This window comes from Mastacembelus armatus, chromosome 14 (assembly GCF_900324485.2).
Source record: "Mastacembelus armatus chromosome 14, fMasArm1.2, whole genome shotgun sequence".
In the NCBI taxonomy this organism is placed as follows: domain Eukaryota; kingdom Metazoa; phylum Chordata; class Actinopteri; order Synbranchiformes; family Mastacembelidae; genus Mastacembelus; species Mastacembelus armatus.
Genome location: NC_046646.1, coordinates 13,881,156 through 13,902,890, shown reverse-complemented (window position 1 = coordinate 13,902,890; position 21,735 = coordinate 13,881,156). Strand labels below are relative to the sequence as shown.

Genomic DNA, 21,735 nt, shown 5'->3' with positions numbered 1-21,735 from the left:
AAAAAAAAGTGCCACTCGACATATTAACAGGATCTCTGAAACACAGAACAACAGCCATTAAATTAGACTCCATGGCAGGCAATTAAAAGAGCTGCTAACGACTGATTTGGTTGCTTTCCCACATCCTGTGATGAATAAAAGAAATAAACTCCTTCTCTCAAGGTGTCTAGTCCTTGGCAGTCCTGGCTTGAACACAGTTTATTTCCTTGTCTTAATGTCTGTCCAGTTAATTTAACTGTAGCAGCTGAGGCTGTGGGGGGAGGCTACCTAATTAATGGTTCAAGCTCTAGCTGGAGACACTATGGGCTGTTTTGCAGGGAGATCAGTCAGAGCCTGAGCAAGAAAACCACTCCCCACAGCAGCACCAGTGACTTGGCCACTACAGTTGGTATTGACTTTGACCTTCTTTGGAAACAAATAAGGAGCTGTTTTCTGTTCAATGTACTTTTAAAATGCCCTCTGGGATGAACTGCTCTTTATTCTTCTGTTTTTAGATTACATTTTAAATACTGTCCTAAACATAAAGTTTTAGTATTACTTGAAACTCTATTAAAAAGTAAACAAAACATATACTGTGTTATTTATTGTACCAGACTCTTTAAAGGCACAATATACTGTATAATATATGGGGTGGTCTATTAGCAGAAATGGAATAAAGTATTCATAATATGTTGTGATCAGTGTGTAACCACTAGAAAATACCAACAGCAGCATCACCTTAATTTTAAAATGAGCCTTTTAAATCTATAAGGAGTGGGTCTCCTTTCACAGAGGCAAACCAAACAATGGCTCTAGACAGGGAATCACATTTTGTTTCAATGTCACAGCCACCATACCAAACAAAGGGAAACAAGGGTTACTTGACAATCAAGAAGAACCTGAAATGAACTGTTGCATTCAAGTGCTGTCTGAAAAAAAATTTAATATCTGAATTTTGGGATCTATAACAGTAGTCAAAATACAGTATCTGCAGTTTTGTGTGAACATTTTTTCTCTGGTGTCAGCTTCTTCATTGTGAGGATTTGCTGCTGGTTTTGGACTGTGGAGTGTAAAAGCTACTCTGGATAATCTGATATTTTTCACTATTTTTTGACAGAACAAAAAAACAAAACAGCACATGGGGGCAGACCAAAACTTGTATGACCAGATATGCCACCAAAGATCGTCAGACAAATTTGAATAAAGTCTGACAAAATATATATTAAATAAAAGCTTAAAGTCTCACGACTCAAATGGTATAAAGCAATTTAGGCTTGAATTATCACAGCGACTACTACGGAAGCTTTCGTGAGTCACATGAGATTAGAATTGATCTTATTGGTTATGTCTTAGAGCATAAATAAGCCTAAAACCAATAGAAATCACCCCTTAGAGCAAATCCCACCCGTGCAATAGACCCACTTTGAATGACAATAGAATCAGCCAGTCACGATGTGTGGAAATGATGACTGAGATATCTTGTAGCCAATAAAAAGCCCTTTCCAGCAATGTATCACACTATAGGTTCAACAAGGCATAAGGGGGATTTAAAATGGCCCCCACCGTATAGTAAGTGTCCTTGACAATGGTGGGCACGCAGGGGGTGATGCTACGAAGGGGAGGGGAGTCATATTTCATATTTTACAGCGTGAAACAGTAAACTGGAAAGCTTTTCCTTCAAATGACACCAAGGTTATCAATATAACCCTTAAAATGTAAAGACAACAGCTAGTTTAATTTGGGTATGTGTTGTTCGGCCGTCTGCAAAAAAGGGGGCGGGGGAGATAATCGGTTAAAAACATTTGTCAATCAATGGAATCTGTAACATTATTGGGTAAGTGAAGGCAACAGTCACTGTCCTAAGATGATCAATATATCTCTTGTAAGGACATTTACAATAAAAGGTTTCTATAACTTTATCAATGTATTTTGTTTAACAAGTAGTAGTAGTGTTTCTGCAAGGTGGTGAATATAGGAACAGAAATCAACATGTTGATTGACAGTGACTTTCTATATTTTTATTTTCCTTAAATCTAATTGAATGAATTCCTTGTACTCATTAAAATGTCTGTAAATCTAGACCGTGGTTTAGCTAATTTGTTTGTGCTGTAAACCTTTTTCCAAAGCCTAGATGCATTTTAATGAAGCAGCAGTATGCCAAACCACAGTAAATCATTTATTGCTAGGTGTTGCATGACAATGCATTATGAACAATCTAAACCATTGGGCAGGTACATCAGGGACCTTGGTGAATAATTTTCTAATTAAAGCACCTGATTAAATGGAAGCTGCCCAAGTGATTTTACTGTGATTTCAGTTTTAATTGAAATGGTGTCTTGAGTGCAAGTATAATTTAATTCACATGCTATTATTCATATTTTATCATAAGTCCCAATTATTGCAACTAACTAATGAAAATGGCTCAACTAATACTACCTTATGCAATTATGGAGACTATATACCCGTAGGCAAATCGTGACTGTCAGTCTTTCATTTCTTATATTTGGTTTTACAGGAATGAAGCCTCAACAGGTAAAATAACTTGTTCCAGTGAATATTTTGAGACTGAAGAGATTAGTTTATTATACTGTTGTCAAAAAGGTTTAAGGCAACCAAGTTATTCAACACAAATACATGTACTGAATAAATCTTTTGTGGGACACCCCTATAGCCAAGTGGTTACAACAGCTAACCGTATATACATGAAGACAGTTCGTGCTAAACATTGGCAGTTCTAGTTCAGCCACTTTGCATGTATACGTCCACCACAGTCCCACACAGGCAAAAACCCCCTATAAATAAATCGTTAGTTTTTCCTTCATACCTGATAATAAAATCACTGCACAAACTTACTTAAAACATAAATAGTTTACCAAACATTCTGACAGGAAATGAGCTGTGTCAAAAAATTATGTTATAAAACATATTACATTGAAGAGGGTACAGCAGGGCAACCGCTAAGACACTTTGTTATTTGAACTGGCACCATGTAGAGCACAGATTATCCAACTGTTAACTCACTGTTAATTACCAGATGCTCCTCTGGTTACATGACAGATAAGTCTGCAAGTAAACACATACATGAGAGGGATTTTTTTTTTTTTTTAAACCCAGAAACAGTGCTTTGAGAATTATTTTTTAAGGTCGATTACAAGCCGGTGCTATAGGTTGATAGCAGGGGGCTGGGATAATTGTGAAACTGGGCCAATCGTTCATTCCAAATGGCCAGCCAACAGGATAAGCACTGAATTAACTACAGGGGAAGAGTTTGATTATGAGCTCATTAAATCTAATTTATCCCAAGTATGTGTAATTATTTTGTTTGACATAGATTTTCTCAATAAAAGTGAGCAAAATATCAAGGATCTACTGTGCAAACTGTGGACTAAGAAGCCCAAAACCTCCCTATTCTTATATATTAACATTCAAAAATGATTTATAATATGCTTCAATGAATTGCCAAATGGACCTACTGGCCTCAGAACAAGGAATATATGGGGTCACAAGGCCACAAAGAAACACAAACAGCTAAAAAGAGATGCAAAACAACCACAAAGAGACACCAACCTGCCATTAAGGGACACAAAACTGCCACAAAGAGATGCAAAGTAAACCAAAGAGATACGAAATGGTCACTACCAGATACAAAATGACTAGAAAGAGAAGGAGCTCTCAAATTAAAAATCAACTTGTGGTTGATCTTTGCTTTAATCAGCAGTAAAAATTCAAAACAATAATCAGTGATGTGGCCCTGTAGGGTGTAATAATGCAGGAAACCCACATTCTCCAATAGTCACATTTAGTGGGAAAACAACAAAAAGTAAAGTAAAAAAATCCCTTTGTGGTTTTTTACACTTTAAGAACATTTTAAGAATATAAGAGTATGAGCAGATGAAAAAAGAAAGTTGAAAATAAGATAAAGCATAGAACTGTTTAAAGATTGTAGGCTCACTAAAGCACTGAGCAGTCTCCCCTCAGAGATTTGAGATGACTGTCACACCCTCTCAGCAGAGTTTTGTGATGGCCCCGCATGTTAAACAGCAGAAGCCTTAGGAAAAATATTTACCTTCATGGACAATAAAATATTAATGATAACATAAACTAATAAAAAGTGATCTGTTCAGCAGTGAAGTCGGGCTTGTGGATTTTTGCTCAATTGTGTTGACTCTCAAGTATTAACAGAAAGGCTCATGCTTCTGTCAGTTTTCCAGAGTTTCACATGAATTTTTACTCCAGAAGGGTTTATGTACTTGTGCTGTTTTGCAAACTGAACTACTGCATAAATTAACGACTGCAGTACCAAAAGGTTTTCCACCCGCAACTCCTCTGCAAGGTGTCTAATGCACTTTAAGATGGTCAGGACTTCCATGTGTGATTTGGTTCATGGTAGGATCAATTATTCTGACTGACTGATGGCTTGATGGATTGCAGAGTCAAATGGTCACCTCTATCCAGGCTTCCTAATAAACAATCTTTCATTCACTAATCTGAAAAAAAGAACAGAGGTTCGGAGAAAAGAAGATTATCATGTATACTAGTGTAACTTTAGGGGAAAGAACATTTGTACTCTCCATGAAGCTACAACTTAATACTTGTAAAATCCACAAGTGGACTGAAATGGATCTCAAATACCACTAACAATTTGTAGCAGTTGTGTATAAACTGAGTACTTTAATACCTACTTATAATGGATTAACAAACAGATGGCACAACAGTGGCTCAGCAATCAGTCTGACAGTATGTGGATCACATGTCACTGCTCCCCCTCCCAACAATCATGAAAGAAATGTGGTCCTGCCCTACGGTCTGCGCTGACGTTCAAATCCGAATGTGGTCATGTGAGCAGTTTACTGATTAAATCATTGTCAGTTAATCAGATCCAATTAAAACTTTTTAGTTATTTCTGTGTTTTTTCAAAGATCTGCAACACCCAGTTAGAGACAAACCAGAGAGCTAGAGAAAGGACAGGGTTTGTGAAATGATGCCAACAAAGTTGGTGCAGTCCAAGTTGCATTGACACCTGCGATTGGTTTAAAGTTCAGGTTCAATCTAAAACCCTGCAGCGGTGGTTTTCTCAGGATCACTTTAAATTCAGCAAGATAAACTGCACTGTTTTTATAAAGTAGAGGGCCTACTTGGTAAAGCTGTTGGTTTCAGCACCGCAATGCTATTTTGAAGATACAGGTGTGATTCTGAGGGTTCTGTTGGTGAGCGAGTCCCCATATTACCTTGAGGCTAAATTTGTGCAAAAAAATGCAAATTGAAATCATCACTTACCCAAAATGTTGACCTACTAACCACATCAGAGATTATTTAATGTAAGCTCAAGTCAGAAGAACCTTCTAAAGATTATGTTGGGGGAGATGCCTCAACCACATTGTACTCCATGGACAGATCTGACTTTGAATATTATACCATCGTGGAAAGTCCTTAAAGCTGGCACTTAATGAATCCCATCATGCATTTCACAGAGAATTATAGGACCTGTGGGAGGTAATTAAAGTTGGCAACCACAAATCCAGGTGTACCAATTAGCAGCTAACAGACATGATAAGACCATTTATTTCCAAGTGTGTGTATAGAGGAGGTATTTTCTGTTTAGCCATTATTGATCCATTTTATTTGTTTGCTGTTTGCAGTTTAACCAATAAATTCCAATCTATTTCAAACTGGAACTCTCATGGTGTTATCAGAGAAACAAATAACCTTTTAATGGCACTTGTGTTATAAAGAATATTGTTCCTGAATGCAAACCATACAGACTGATGATATGACAACTTGCCATCGCTTGTCTCACAGGAGCTGTTTGTGTTTGTGTGTCTGCTGCCATCAAGCCCAGAAAAAAAAAAAAAAAAAAAAAAATGTTCACAGCAAAGTCACGTCCCAACACCATGCTCCTGGCACAGGACCGCATCTGGAAACATCCCACCGCAAACACAAACGCTTAAATACACAAACTCACTTTTACAAAGGCGTTGCCAAAGAGCACTTGAAGCCCTGGTCAGGAGACAGCTTTCATGTCTAAATATAAGCCAGTCAGCAGGCTTTATTATTCCTGCACTGGCCAAATGAGCGCAAAGATTAGTAGCCAGCAGTGAAAATGGAATTTTGATTGTCAGACCACATTATGGTTATTTTCCCAAAATGGCATCCAAACACCATCCACCAAATAGGTGACTGAGAGGCAAAACACTCCCCCTTTACCACTGATACTCAGGTCCTTTTCTCAACAGGAGTGGTTACAGCTCCATTGGAAGTGTCTGTATTTTGCTCAGGTCCAGTGCCAGGAGGGGGATCCAGGAGAAATGGCAGGGGAGTTACAAAGTCAGTCACACCATCCACATATACAAGGTCTAGTACAAGGTCTAGTACAAAGACAGTTAAGGCTTTGTTGTGTCAAGCATTGCAGAACATTGTCAGAGATCAGAAAAGGGACCAATTTGAATACAGCAGAATAAGACATGGTGTTTAATTTTTTATCCACTCGTGTCCGTCGAGAAAACCCGGTGCTTATATTAACCACATATGCAACTCGGCCACTGACAGGATTGGTGGCTCCACACAGCTCTTTATTGAATCACAGAAAGCTTCATAATGATACAAAAAAATAAAAAGAAGCCAAATTTCCCAGTGTTTAATGCAGCAACCAAATGATCCAGTGACAGGACATGAGAACATCCTATAAGGGCCAATAGGATAAGATTAATGTGATAGAGGTTATGCTTGACAGCAGTAAATGCTGTGTGAAAGCTACTAAATCAAAACACTGATAACCATGAAGACTTAAAATCTGGAGCATCTCTACATGGAGATAAGCTGGGACAGATGGTTAACCTAAAAGTGAGAATCCCCAAAGAGGCATTCCTAAGGATGTGTGCTCTTTTAAATTATTTAGCGTTTAGTGTTTATCAAATAATTCACTCTAATTTTGACACAGATGGCTTCAAATCATTCATTCGCTGAGGCCAAGAACTGAATATTGCTAGTCATTAAACATGTGAGCAGGTTTATGAAATTAATTCAAAGTATAGCAGTCACTTTATCCAGAACATACAGTTCACTGGCATGTTGGAGCATCACTGTGAAAAATGACTTACTCCACTGAGTAGAATGTCATGCTGCAACTCTAGAGTGGGTGAATCTTGCACTCCCCCCTTGTTTGATTTCCCAGAGGGTCAGAGTGCTTGTTTGAGGGAGTTGGACCTCCCATCATTCATTCAGTATCATGCTTGTCTCCACTTCCAGCAGAGAATTGTCAGATCCCTACACGTTTTAACACAATAAGAAAGGTTCATACCGCTGCCTGTTCCTGTTCAGTTGGATCTTGAAACAGAAATCGCTGTTCACCATCCTTTTGCACATGGGCAACACAGCAGTGCATTTCAAGGCCTTTGTGTGTGGAGGAAGATTTCAAAGAAAACCAGCCTATTCTACTTCAGCAAAAATTGATTTTGGTCTAATAAGTCAAAGTATAAAAATAAAGTATAAAAAGTATAAAGTATAAAAAACTATACTTGTTTAAGTGTTAAACTCCATAGCAACTATTTGTTCAACACACTTATATATTCATATTTATAGATGACATTAGACCTGTAGTTTTTAAATTTTGTCAGTCTACATTATCATGACATTAAACCAAATTAACCAAGTTGCAATAGCTGAAGACTTTCAATCATCTGTGGATTCAAGTTAAACTAAAGAATAGTAGAACGTATAGTAGAAAGAAAGTATCGCACAGACAACATAAGAAGATAACTGGTCTCCACTTGTTTATTACAGGCACTTGCTGCAGATCTTGAGACACAGATGGAAAGCTAAATAAAATATTTCTAATGATAACCGATGATTGAAAGCATCATTCCTATTGCCTCCCATCACTGCTTATCTCAGCAAATAGCCAATTCTAACATCACGCTACAAGAAGGTTAAATCACAACAACTACAACAGTTTTGGGGGAAAAAAAAAAAAAAAAAATCAATATTTGCACGACCTGTAATCTTTAAAACATAGTAAAGGCGTAAGCACTAAAAATATATCCCAATGTCTAAATAAAAAGAAGGGAGAAACATTGTGGTGTGCCTTGTGCAAATTGCAGGCAGTTACCAAACACGTCATTTCTTGAACTGCAATCAATAGCATCAAAGATGCATGACATACAAACATATGCTGTGGCACCCCCCCTAGGCCAATCAGCACAATTTGCAAAACGCAACAATGTGTAACAGACGGACAGCCAGATGAATGAATGAACGAACAAACGACAGTAGGACTGAACGGGGTCAGTTCAGACCCAACCCCTGTTTCACTGTTGGAATAAAACTACAACCCTCTTATTAGTTTGAGTGAATAAGGCCACACATATTTGCTCCATGTTCAACTAACAGAGGAAACCAGTTCATGGATTTTAGTGCAACTGTACCAAACGTCTGGTTTGGCTCAATCGAGTAGGAATTTTTGTATGTGTGTACAGCTCCAAACCAAACACTCCACGTGCACTCTGAAGCCACACCATCTGTAACCTCTATACTGACAAATACTCTAGAAATTGAACTATTTAAAAACAGCAGTGAAAAGAACAGCAGGTCATTGGTCTCTACAGCCTTGTTTATCACTGCCTTGCTAATAATTGCCAGTTCCATATAAATTTACAAACTGGAGAGAGTATTTTATTTTAACGTGACATAAGAGTTATGATTGCATTTAGGAGCACTCTAATATGTTTTCAAGCAAAAGTGCAGCAGTTTCCTGCTCTATGCACAACAGCCTAATAAATGAGGGGAGAAGAATTTTGGACATGATCTGGACATCTGGTGTTAAATGCCCAATTATGTGAATGATTCCCATAATAAGTCAGCAACATAACCCCGCAGTTTGGCAATTATCACTATGATTTTGGAGGTGGTCATATTTCAGCATCTGTAGACAGCTGCAGGAACCACTGCACTGATTGACAAGAGCATGCTGATTAGTGATTGGCCTCTGTATGGGAAAGAAAAGCAGAGGGCTGACATATGGTTGCTGCAAACCAGGAATTTTAAACAATTAGGAGAAGTGAAAAATTAATCAGGGCAATGAAGAAGTAATTCTGATTTTATGAAGCCCAATTTTCACTTTATAAACACATCAACAAAAATCAATAATAAAAACGTTAACATTTTCAGAAAATGCCAGTGGTCTGAAATAAGTGCTGCTAATGGTTACAGATGGCTTGCAGCTTGATGACCATGGATCTTTTCTGTAGACAAAAATAACGTCCAATAGTTCATTATACGTTTGATAACATAAAACAATGCAGAAGGTGTTAAAGTCCACTATGAGGCACTTGGTGGTGTTAATAATCATACAGGGACAAATACCCATAGTAAGACATCAAAAAGTGGCTGAAAGACCTTTAACAATATTTTATGACCATTATTTTCTATTATCACACCTGTTTGGGCTGCTGCAGACTATACTGGATGTTTTCTTTTTGTACAATGCACAGAAAAGTGAATACAGAGTATGTGAGAGTAGGCTATTTACTGATATAAAAATTAAATTGGTCACTCTGTGTTGACACTCTGTTGGACTAATTCATGTAGGTAAACAGTAAATAAGAAACTTAATTAAAAGACTTCAGTTCAAGCCAGCCAATTATAGCCTGGGCCAATATACCCTTTGTCCATAGGCAGGGGGCCAGTGTTGGCCTAACATAATAATGTTTGGTCATAAGCAAAACAACAAAGAAACCTATTCACGTCAATACTGGCCCAACTTTGGCTTTCCACTCAGCTAATGTAGTCTGTATTCATGCCACCTGCCCAGACACTGCAGATTAACTTTCTTACTCATTATGAGGCAGTTACTAAATGTCAGTCTTCCTTGTTAAATGGATGAATAAATAAGTAAATGAAGACAAAAAAAAACAAAATCACTACAAATTATAACTCAAGCAATTAGAAACTGCCTTACATTACATTATCTTTTCTCTTTTAATTGTTAAATTCAGTGTGATGCAAAGTAAATTTCTAACATCCAGGAAGTATTTCAGAATTAAAGTAATGAAGTCTATGCAAAACTTTTAATTGTATGAACAGTTATCTGCTGCTTTGATAGACTTGTGCATTTAGGCCAAGCTCTCCTCCTTCATGTCCTCAGAGATCTCTATGACTAATTCGTTATTCTAAGCCTCTTTAAGGTTGGCACTCAAAAGCTGTGTGATCACTGAGAGCAGATACAAAGAATATGAAACTTTATTTTTCTACATCTAATTTACCAACCGGTTTTTCGCAACTTAACAAGAATCGCATGCAGTATGTCCTAATGAGTAATGTGAAACCACACTGCTCATGGTTGGGATGGACTCCATCACCACTTCAGGTCTTTTTGGGTAAATCTATTTGCTTTGCACACCTGAATTTGGGCAGTTTATTCCATTCTTCCTGGTAGATCATCTCAGGCTTTGTCACATTGGATGGAAGCATCTGTAAACTGACATGTTCAAGTCTCTCCACAGATGTTCTTTGGGATTTAATTCTGGACTCTGACTACACCTGAAGACCTCTGACAGAAGATGGTCAGAGACTTGTTCTGAAGACACTCCAGCGTTGTCAAGGCTGTTTGGCTTCAGGTTATTGTCGTGCTGAAAGGTCAACTGCCTCCCTACTCTGAGGTAATTTTAAGGACCTATCTGCTTTTGGCTGCTTCCGTCCTTTCCTCAGCTCCGACCAGCGATGATGCTGCTACTACTGTGCTTCATCATGAGGATGGTATTAGTTGAATGCAGTGCTTGCTCTTTAGCAGACATAATGCTTGGAGTTCTGCCCAGAGAGTTTTTGTTTTAGCAGACGAGATGATCTTTTAACTCATACTCCAAATACTGTTTGGGAAACTCCAATTAGGCTGCCATGGCTTTGTTCCAGGCAATCTACCATAAAGGGCTGATTAACGGACTGTTGCTGAGATGATCGTTCTTCCAGAAGGTTTCCCCATCTCTGCAAACCTTTAAACCTGATCCTTGCCTGATCACTTGGTTTTGCTGCACAGTCATCTCTGTGTCCTGATGGTTTCAAACCTCTTCTATTTCACAACTACTTAAGTTTTAGAAATGTTTTCATGCCCTTATCCTTACCCATGCCATAGACAGATTCCAATCATGTTTTAGACACAAACATGAGCAAAATGTTGCTTGGCACAGCAAAGGGTTAGAATTCTCATGAATATAGCCGCAAGCGGCAATGAACGGCCTTCGCCTCAAGCGAAACTAAATGTTTGGCTCTCCATTGAAATTTTCAAAATGTTATATAGGGGGCACGATTGCACCTATTGTGATTTTGTTCACATCACCTGCATTCAGGCCCCCAGGGTCTAAAATTCATCAATAGGTCAGATTCAAATCCGACGATGCGTGTGCGATTTATCACAACTCGAAGGTGTCAAAAACATACGTCAACTTGTCGGGTCCACCAAAGGAAAACCATAAAAATTAATTATGAAATTTGGATAACTAGATGCCCCTCTCATATAGATGAGGCTTCCTGTTGGTCATACGAACCATGACATAAGCATGATAAGCTTTTTTGCTTGGCCCAAGATGAAGAATAAACGTGCCGAGGCTGGTGACTGTGTGATGAAAAAATGTCTGCCAGGCTCCTATTGGTGTAATGTATTTTCACATTTGTCGGGGGCGCCAAAGAGCCATTGTTTTGAGGTACTTTAAAACCTTTAAAATATAAAATTTTCTTGCAATTCTGCATTCTGGGCAAATTTTGGTGAGTTTTCACACAGGTTCAGGGGGTCAAATATGCTTTTACTTACAAGTTATTGAGTGTAGACTAATGAGAAGATGTCAATTTCATCAATTTAGCAATAATATGTGCAAAAGGTGAAAGTGCCCAATACTTTCTGAAAGGACAGTGTGCGACACCTTTACATGTACATTTATAACAATTTATTTTTATACTTGTCTGTTCTCAGTGTGTTACTATTCAAAATGGAAATAAGTTTTTCTTGTCCTATGGCATGAAACAACTATAATCTATCTGTGGGAGGCTAATAGGGTTTTAATCAATATCAGTGACTCAGTGATTACTTTGCCAGCAGCTAAAATTTCTAGTTTCCAACACAAATGTTCCCATCTGCACTCTTTGCTTTGGAACAATCATTTCTTAGTCGCTGGTGTTTAGTATGTTCCCAGCCTCACCTGTGGGAACAAATGACCCAAACCCACTGAAATTCACCTGCAGGACTGGTTGTGGATTGGAGAAATACTGGACTGGGGCCAAAACTGACAGGTGCACCACTCTCCCTTTAAAAAAAGAAATATTTCATATTTTGCATAGTCATTTAAATATTAAAGGGTTTTTAATCCTAAAATTTGGGGAAATTTTGATTTAGTCTGAAACCATTAGAATTAATTACTTCCACATACTTAAAACCCACAAATTCCCAAAATATATATTGAGGACATGTCCTTAATGTCAGCTACAACCCTGACTAAATCCAACACTGATGGACATTTTCGTGGCTGATTTAATTTACCAAATAAGTGCCTGTATTCGACTGCCTCATTAGCATCAAATGTTCCAAACATGCTGCAAATAATTAACCTCTAAAAGCACCATTTGCATCACTGGTGGAGATTTTATGGAACCAGTAACATGGGGCTTTATTCCCTAATAGCCTGTGCCTTCATGATGCCCTCCACAACATAAATTCTTGATTCATCTGTATCTAATCACGAGCCAATTTGGGCCTGAAAATTTACTTTTTCTAAAAATGAAATACTGTAAATGGGAACACGTGCTGCATATTCTTGGGAAGCAGGAATCACTGGATTTTTTTGGACTCAGCACATGCATGAAAAGATGCGCATTTGTTTTGCAGACTGAGTCCACAACATAAAACCAATCACTTCTAGGTTAAGAGGTTCAGGCAGCGAGTGGCACATAGTCTGCCACCATTATAATACAAATTAGAATAATATTTTTCATATTCTCTAATTTGTATCTTTTTATACCTGTTAAATGTCAGCAAAAATCAATTTCTAATTTCTGCTTGGGGCTCCCTGTGACCTCTCTAATACCTCGCTTTGAAAACCATAAAGATTAAAGTAGCGCTAAGTGACCCGGTTCTTAATGCTTATCCACTTGTCATGAGAAGACAGGGGATAATGGTATGAGGTCTGTGCAGCTTGTTGTGATGCACGTTTCTGTTTTACATTCTTCCATCACATGCATTTTGCACACCCAGTGTCAACCACTCGGATGTCAGGTAATAGCTGAACGGACATGTACGACTTCGCCAGCGTGTTTCCACAAGCAGAATCTGTAAGCATGGCAGATGTAAAAATTGAGAGGCAGAGGGAAAAGGGATATCACTAATTCAACACAACTGCTTAAGGACAAGTTTAAGTGCTACAAGTTATTTTTTATTCATCAAAGACAGCAAGTAAGGAATGTTTACTGAAATGTATGATTAAAATTCTAGCTTATGTGAAAATGTTAGCCTTAAAGTAGCCTGGCCCAAAGCAAAACATGGAGGAGCTGGCAGCTTTCTTTTGCTTTGTGTGCTTAAATCCTGTTTCATAGGCTTATGGCAAAATTATTATAATGTCTTTTGGACCTAATATAGCATAGCAGAGGCTATTATAACAATCAGGGATCCCTCTTCTCTCAGAGCCTATGTAACCCAATAAAAGAATTGATTACACTGGGCATTGCTCAATCTGGTAGTGTGCTCCAGGGTAGGAAAAAGGATGTTTTCATAGACCACAGCACACACAGTAAAAGTGTACAGCTAAGTCAAGTCAGGACAGAACCTTTAAATCTATTACGGTGAAATAAGTGCACCAATAATATTCTGCAAACCTGACCATAGGCAGTTTTCAATTGAAACTGAATTGTGAACTGGCCTAAATGTTATGAAAAATTCAGTTGTCAAGCAGAACAGCTGCAGTTCAGAGCGGTTTTTCATCTCTACATGCACAAAAAGGTTTCAGTCTGTTGTTAATCAGCATTGTCCTCTACACTATCAGCACTTCCTGAGTGGAGTTTTCCTACCCAGAGCAGTTTTTTTTTTCCCCCTTGAAGTGCATAATGTTTTAGCTGGTCTCACTGAGTGAATGGTTCATTCCCAATGTGTTCTGGCATATTTAGATGTGCTGAACAGGATTTTATGGCTTCACAAAAAAAAACTCAACCTGACTCAAAGTGTACTAACATGACTAACTAACTAAAAATTAAGCTCTGTTATCCTACTAAATCATGCTTGTTGTCAGAGTATGTAAGTAGAAAAACTAATATCAACACCAAAGCCCAGAAAGCCCATCAGTGTTTGGCTTTTCAGTCAAATTCTGACTCCTTTTGCGGCTTTTCAATGCTGTTTTCATTCTGGATTTGAATGCTTAGTGAGTTCCCCATGGTCACCGACAGTAAGTGTGTTTGAATTAAACATGACAAAACAACAGTGTTATCTGGGGTTTGTGCACAACATGATCACTGAAGTCAGCCAAATCCAGTGCAGTCAATGTTATGGTGGCCTAATTTGTAAAGCTTTTGTTTCCCTGTGTTAAGATCAATATGACTAAGATTCAAACTGTATGTTCAGCAGATATGAACACTCTACCCCCAGCAAGTCCTAGACAATATTATTGATTGATTTCAGGCTCTAGTTTGAAACAAACTCAACACAATGAATGAAGGTGTGTGTTGGGTTCACAGATCGCTTAATATTCAGAATATTCAAATTTGGTGCACAAACACAAAATAGTGCATGCAAAAAACAACTCAAATTCTCTCTCTTAATTATATTCAAAAATAAAGATTTTATGAAGTAAGGTTTTATCAGGAAAATGCCAAATTGAAATGGTGGTAAAAGCAGATTGTAATAAACACCGAAGCTTTGAGGAATGGCAACGCTCCTGCAAAATCAGAAATCATGGCTACACAGACCAAACTGCAATGTTCATTTCCATCAAGCCAGACACAGACTATCAGTCAGACAGAAGACAGGAAAATGCTGACATCTTGTCATGTTGAGATTAACAGGAAGAGCTGACAGCTACTACAGGCAGGTGTACAAGCAGAAACATTCGTCGAAAATTACAATAGAAATGTCAGTTTTAATTTGTTATTACTTGAACAGAATAGATAACCACTTTGGTTCAGCCTAGCAGTATCATTAAGTAATGCATTATATAAAGTCAACACCAACACTAAAGAATTCATTTTTTTCTCTTCACCCGACCACTTGACCCATATGCACTGATGTTTTTCCAATGGAAATGAAGCCTGAATGTTCAAATTTAAACATTTTTGTTTTTTAAATGACATTATGATTTTGTCCAAGTAAAGTCGTGTCCACTGCGACACAGTTGATTCAGTTTAGTGTCATCAGATCATGCTGACACTTCTACTTATTCTTCAGTGAGAGACACCGAAGCCACTTGGAATTACTACCAGTGGACCAGAGATCTCCCTACCTGCAGCTGAGACTTACAGCAAACCTCAGCTTTAAAATATCACCACCTAGCTCAATAAAAATACTAAATACAAAGACTAACCTACAGGAACCTGTAGTTTGTTCAAACACACTTCCACTTCTGCAGTCTTGAACTTTGTGATAAATGGCCAGACTTGTTGAACTGCAGCAGGAAGGGCAATCTTACAGCTGAAAACAATATTGTGCTGAGAAAGAATTAAATGTTGGCTCACTGTGGAAGAGGAAGCTGAGGTTGGTTGCCAGACTGGGGAATGCATGTCTGAGTCCTTTAGCAGATTTGTAGCACTGGGAAATCAGTGTGGGGAGAAGAGATACTGCAGGATACGCTGAAAGCTAAAAGTCTGGTCACATTTCTTCAGTTTCCACTGCACTGATCACACACAAATCCTTCATATGAAGGCTAACAGTCCACTGGGAAATACTGCTGATATGCAGAGCAGAAGAGCTAAAACCTCTGTATTAAATGGTTAGTCTGCTTTGACTTGGTTGATCTTTCCAGTTTAACAAATGATTTGTGCTGTGTGTATAACCAATCTTAGACACACAGTTCATAATTTGTCTGATATTACAAAAGAATGTCTTAATTCCTAGTTCACCACAAGCATGGAACCAGAAAAATCTGTAAACTGTTTACAAGTTAATTTTATCCTGTATTAACTTCTGTTTTACCCTGTAGGCGACATTCACACTACCGCCCTTAATGCTCAGCACAGGTTTGTCATTACAGCCCATCATTTGTGTTGATGGTTCACATTCATGTTTGCAGATGACATTATCTAGCTCCAGTGTAAATACCACTGATGTCCTACCCATGCACTGAACAGAAGCTGCTCCATAAATTTCCAACAAATTAGAAATGTCCTCATCTCTCCACTGACCCGTCACTGCTGTTGTTTTTTTTTTTCCTTTTTTTTTTTTACAAGTTTGTGAGGTGCTGCCACTGAACGACAATAAGTAATATGTGACGTGCACAGAGGAGTGAGACGTTCACACAGAAAAGAAACATGAATTCTGATCTGATAGTCAAAGGCAGGATATGAATCCAATGTAGGAATACATGAACAAGTGGCCCAGATCTGAACATGCAATGATATGAAAAGATGTGATTAGGTTTGTTGGGGGGGGGGGGGGACAGCTAATCTGGCTTTGTCAAGTGGTAAATCATAATATTAAGCAGCCGTTTCTGAACACAGGGAAGCCGACACAGCTTTATAAGCAGTGCTATGACTTCTTCACACCCTCTCTAAGGTTATACACTCCTGTCCCACTTGTGAACATGTGTCATTTGCCATATATGGACATAACGGCACATATTTTCTGTTAAAATTTATATTCCATGTAGTCCTCTTAGAGAAATTAATGGGGCCACCTTTAGTGTAACCTTTTCTTAATTCAGAGGACTCATTCTCTGTGTGTCAGGGGAGACGACTTATGAACTGTAACATATTACCACGCCATGACAAGACCACCAAAATTAGAAGAAAATGATTACACCACAGTAGTTGCCACATCTTCCTGATGAAATCTGTTAAACGGTGTTAAGTACAGGCTAACTGACAACACAGCTAATGTCTTTCAATGACGAGACAACGTACGGTGCATCACAATCCATTTTACAGGTGTTCTTCTACAATGCAAATGTGGAATCTTAGGGGTAAAAATGTTCACAGGTCTGACTCACAATTCCAGAGGCAGCAGAGGACCTATTTCAAATCAAAGGCACTGTGGAGGTGCAGTGCATAACAACGGATTTCATACCAAACATATGTGATTGCCTATGTAGAAGGCAGATTGCCTCCCTGCTGAGTGTAGTTTCAGAACTTCATCAATTTGACAAAGCACTGGAGGGCCACACAATCCAAAAGTGCTTGTATCCCAGTGACACAATCTTGCAGTCAATCAGCTGCTGTTATACATATATTTTCAGTGTAAATGTCATGGGTACATTTATCTGAATTTATGATTTGCAGAGAAAAACACCATTAAAAGAAGGACTAGAAACTAAGCAATGGCAGCAAAATAGAGCAATGCAAAGAAAAGAGAACCTTCCATCCACTTGATTTACATACTGAATAGGAACATCATATATCAGCATAGTGGTCACCTGGCACTTAAATGCCTGCAAAATGAATAGCTAGCAAATGCAGTCTAATTATTTCAGTACAATGTCGTCACACTCTAAACCATACATCAAGCCTAGCAGGTGGTGGATTATTTCAGACAGATTACTTTCTATAATTTACAGAGAAAAACAGCAGAAAAAAAACAAAAAAACATTCCCTATTCACAAAATGCAATAAAAGGCAGATGGGCTGTATGAATGGAGCAGGCAAACTATTCTAGAGCAAGTGTTGTTTTTGTAGGAGCGATGGTAAAGGAGCATTGAATAAGTCATGGATCAGGAAAGGTTTTCAGATCCATGTTATATTTACTTTAATTTATCCTTGCATTTAGGAAATTGAGCTTTTTAGTAGATTGAAAACCAAGTGCAGGTATATTCACCGTGGTAAATCGACTGCTACTAAGACATTCACCCTTGGCACAATACATGCATTTTCTCATGAGTCAAAGATTTCAAGATTCAGACCATAGACAAACAAGGTCAGGATAAGGGAGGTAATGCATTGTGGACAAATAGTGTACTATTTTCAGTAAGAACTACCAACAAACCCCGAAGCCCTTGGTAGAGGTCTTGCACATCACGCTACGTCTAAAGAAACCAGTGCTTCACAAAAGGTTCCTTTCACCGCTGATGAAGGAAACATCCTTAGAATTCACTCCACAACGACCACTGCAGAGCCACAATGGCTCACAAGCAACAGCTTGGGGCCAAAATACAGCTCTAAGCATAGAGCCTTGTTTTTTGTTTTTGTTTTTTTTTTCCATCCAGTTTTTCTCTATTCTAACATTTAAATACTGAAAAATGAAAACAAACTGGCAGGTCCACCTGTGATTACAGAACAAGGCTGCATGTAAAACAAAGACCATCCATTCGAGTAACAGCTTATTTTTCTTACTGTTTCCAATCTGTAGTTACCTTGTTGTTCAGAGAGAAAACATTGGTTTTAACCTCAAAGCTACCCACCACTCAAAATAATAAAAAAGGACTTCCAAAAGGGTGCCATGGGTGTACCATTATCTGATGCTACCAGCAAATGTTTAAAAAAAACGCTCTTTCCTTAACCACTGACTGAGAGCTGCTAGCTAAATATAAAAACCATGTGCTTCATAGACACAAACACAAACAGAAGTGGCAGGTGCATCAACAACAATGCAACATCTTGACATCACTGCAGTATAGAAGAAAAACAGCATAGCTAAAGAGCAACTCTGACTCATTTGCAGGCACAAGGTGTTCATGCGTATGGACAGGCAGCGAGGTTTCCACTGCGCGAAGAGCAGCCTTTTCCCATATTAAAGGAGGGAAACGCCGCAGAGTTAAGGCTTCATTTCACCACATGTAAATCAATTGGGCTCGGACATGAGAGCTGGTGTGTCATACTGACGCTTTGTCTGCTCTCTGTCCAGTGTCTACTCTCAGAGATGGACTGCTGCTGCTGCTGCTGCTGCTGGGAAGGCTGCCAACTAAATACAAACCATGACTGGGCAAACACTGCTCCCCAGGCCCTGTTATGCAGCCGAATGCAGACGCAGCCCCGAGCAATCAGCAGTACTTAATCAGAACATTCGCCACACCTAGTTCATATAACACTGTTAGTCATAATCGGTTCTATCCATTTATTCAGGTTAACCACAATATATTATTTCAGGTTGTCAGTTCCAGGGCCTGCCCCCCCCCCCCAGGAAATTGTTTAGCTGAGGTGGTGAGCCACCCAGACCATTTTATGGAGGAATTAATTACCAACACCTATTAAATATATGATGGTTGTTGTTTCAAATACTGTCCATGCTCTGTTTCAATGAAGGAGAAGAACCAGTAGTCAATTAATCAATCATCTGAAAACTAATCAGCAACTATTTTGATAATTGTTTTTCTTGCTCTGGCTTCCATACTAACATTTATTTTTTCTTTGATATACTGTATATGAAATAGTTAAATATGTTTAGGTTTTGGACTATTGGTCAGCAAACAATCAAACTGTAAGCTCCAAGTACCTGCAAATGGTTTTTGGTCACTACTTTTTAACATTTAATAGATTAAAGATTGAATCAAATATACGATGACCATATTATTCTACGAACATAATGATTAGCTGCAGTCCTAGAAATTACTCCTCTGCTCCAGTTCCTCTTAGGTTAATGTTTTATTTCATGAAATGGTTATTAATTTTTTTGGAGATAGTGGATCTTTGAGCTATAAAACACTGCAGGAAATCCTAGGTTTTCCAGAATGTGGGCAGAGATAAAGTAGTATCGCTCCACTAATCAAACCAAGCCCTACATCAGCACTAACAAAACTTTAAATAATATCCACCTACATTAGACATCAATGCCTGTGTCTTATTTGTGTAAATATAACCGTATAATAACACAATGAGTAACCAAACATGCCTAGCTGTAGTGTCCTTGAGTAAAAACTTTAATCCCCATCAGCTCCAGGAATGCTTCTCTGCACCTGACCTCTGACCTTCATGTAGAGGAGAACAGTAAACCACACAAATGTCAATTTCCCTTTAGATATCACTAAAGTATTAGAGTTAAAGTGAAGTAGCTGCTGTAGCTCTGCTTAAGAGTACATGGAGAGTGACTTAATCACAAAGGCGCCTTGAAAGCAAATCCAGTGAGGCTTTTATTTAATCAACTCTATATATGAATCTTTAGCTTGTTTACGACATTACATGTCAGTCAAAATATAATAAAATATAAAGAAGAATGAAAGCGTGTGACAAGAATGAGGAATAAGAGATTCATTACAGTACCATATTCTCCCCAGTGTGATCTTAAAGTCCATGATATTGCTTTTTCACACCTGGGGATTTGTCTGGTTAGCTGTCCGTCCAGCAAATCTACTGCATTTCTCTTGCGCTAGTCTTCCAAACTGTTTACTTAGCATGCGAAAGTGACAAGGGGAGACTGGTTTAAACTGCAAGGGTGAGTGCAGAAAGGTTTCTGTGTGTGTGTGTGAGAGAGAGAGAGAGAGAGAGAGAGAGAGAGAGAGAGACAGAGAGAGAGAGAGAGAGAGAGAGAGAGAGAGAGAGGAAAAGAAAGAGAGAGGGAGGGAGAGAGAAACTTGAGGTGTCTGAAACCATCCTTGGAGGAAGCCGGCCATGCGCCAAATCTGTTACTGCAATTACTTTTGACAGCAGCACGTTCATTGTCCAGGAAGGTGGGTATCCCTGCACTAAGCAATGCTGACCACAGGCGTTCGCAGGATTTGTGTAGGCAGAGTATTACAGCATGCAGCACGCTTGCTTTGCAGGAGGAGCGTATATTCTTTAGTGCACACGTAGGCGTTCCTTTTGTGTGGTAATGAAATTGATGCAAGACTTAGTGAAAATGAGGAGGTAGGATGTATTGTCTGAAATGCCTGAAGGGATGCAATGGGTGGTTATTCAGGAAATATGGGAGGGGGAAATAAATAAACTGCACTTGCAGCTTACTTAGGTGACATTCACTCCTAATCCAAGTCCACATGTGAGCGTCTGTAAATACAGCTACAAATGAATAAACAGAGACTGCACTGTAAGAGGCTACCACTCAGTTTGCCTCACAGCAGCGCGTTTAATCCAAGCATTGAAATGTCATACTCTGCTTACTGCTGGAAACAGCACTGTGTCGCTGCATCAATAAAAAAAAAAAAAAAAAAAAAAAAAGGAGTTGGACATTAAGGGAGGATTAGTGTTTTAGAGTCCAACAAGATCACTGGGGACATGTCAGGAAATCATCTTTGGGATGTTTGATTTGAATTTCATACACTTTGCAGAGCAAAAGTCTGTAGGACTGCTTATATTTCACAGGCCTTTCCCATGATGCAAGAGGCGACTTTGCACACACTCACAAAAGGAGGAATCAAAGCGAGATGGTCGACAGTCGTGTGTTACGTTGTGATTGTGTGGTCCTCACAAGTGAGCAAACTGTAACCTGATGTGCCACGAGTGCGTCCCTGCAATATTTCCATTATCTGTGCTGCAAGTAGGATGACCTGAAGGCAGTCTGGGTCATTTACATCATGAAAGGAATTCCAGTAATATTCTCATCATGATGTTCATCTCATTTTGTGCAGATGGCTGTAGTATTTATGTAGCAACCCATAGTGCATCTGTGATTCTCAGCACTGAAGTCAGAGGCAGCTTGAAGGAAAAACAAAGCAAAAG

General features: G+C 38.7%; 1 protein-coding gene across 1 annotated transcript in view; it reads right to left on the bottom strand.

The window, feature by feature from the left end:
* Positions 1 to 21,735, bottom strand: part of tmem132e (transmembrane protein 132E) — a 279,565-nt gene that overhangs the window by 257,345 nt on the left and 485 nt on the right. The gene's annotated exons all lie outside the window — the stretch shown is intronic.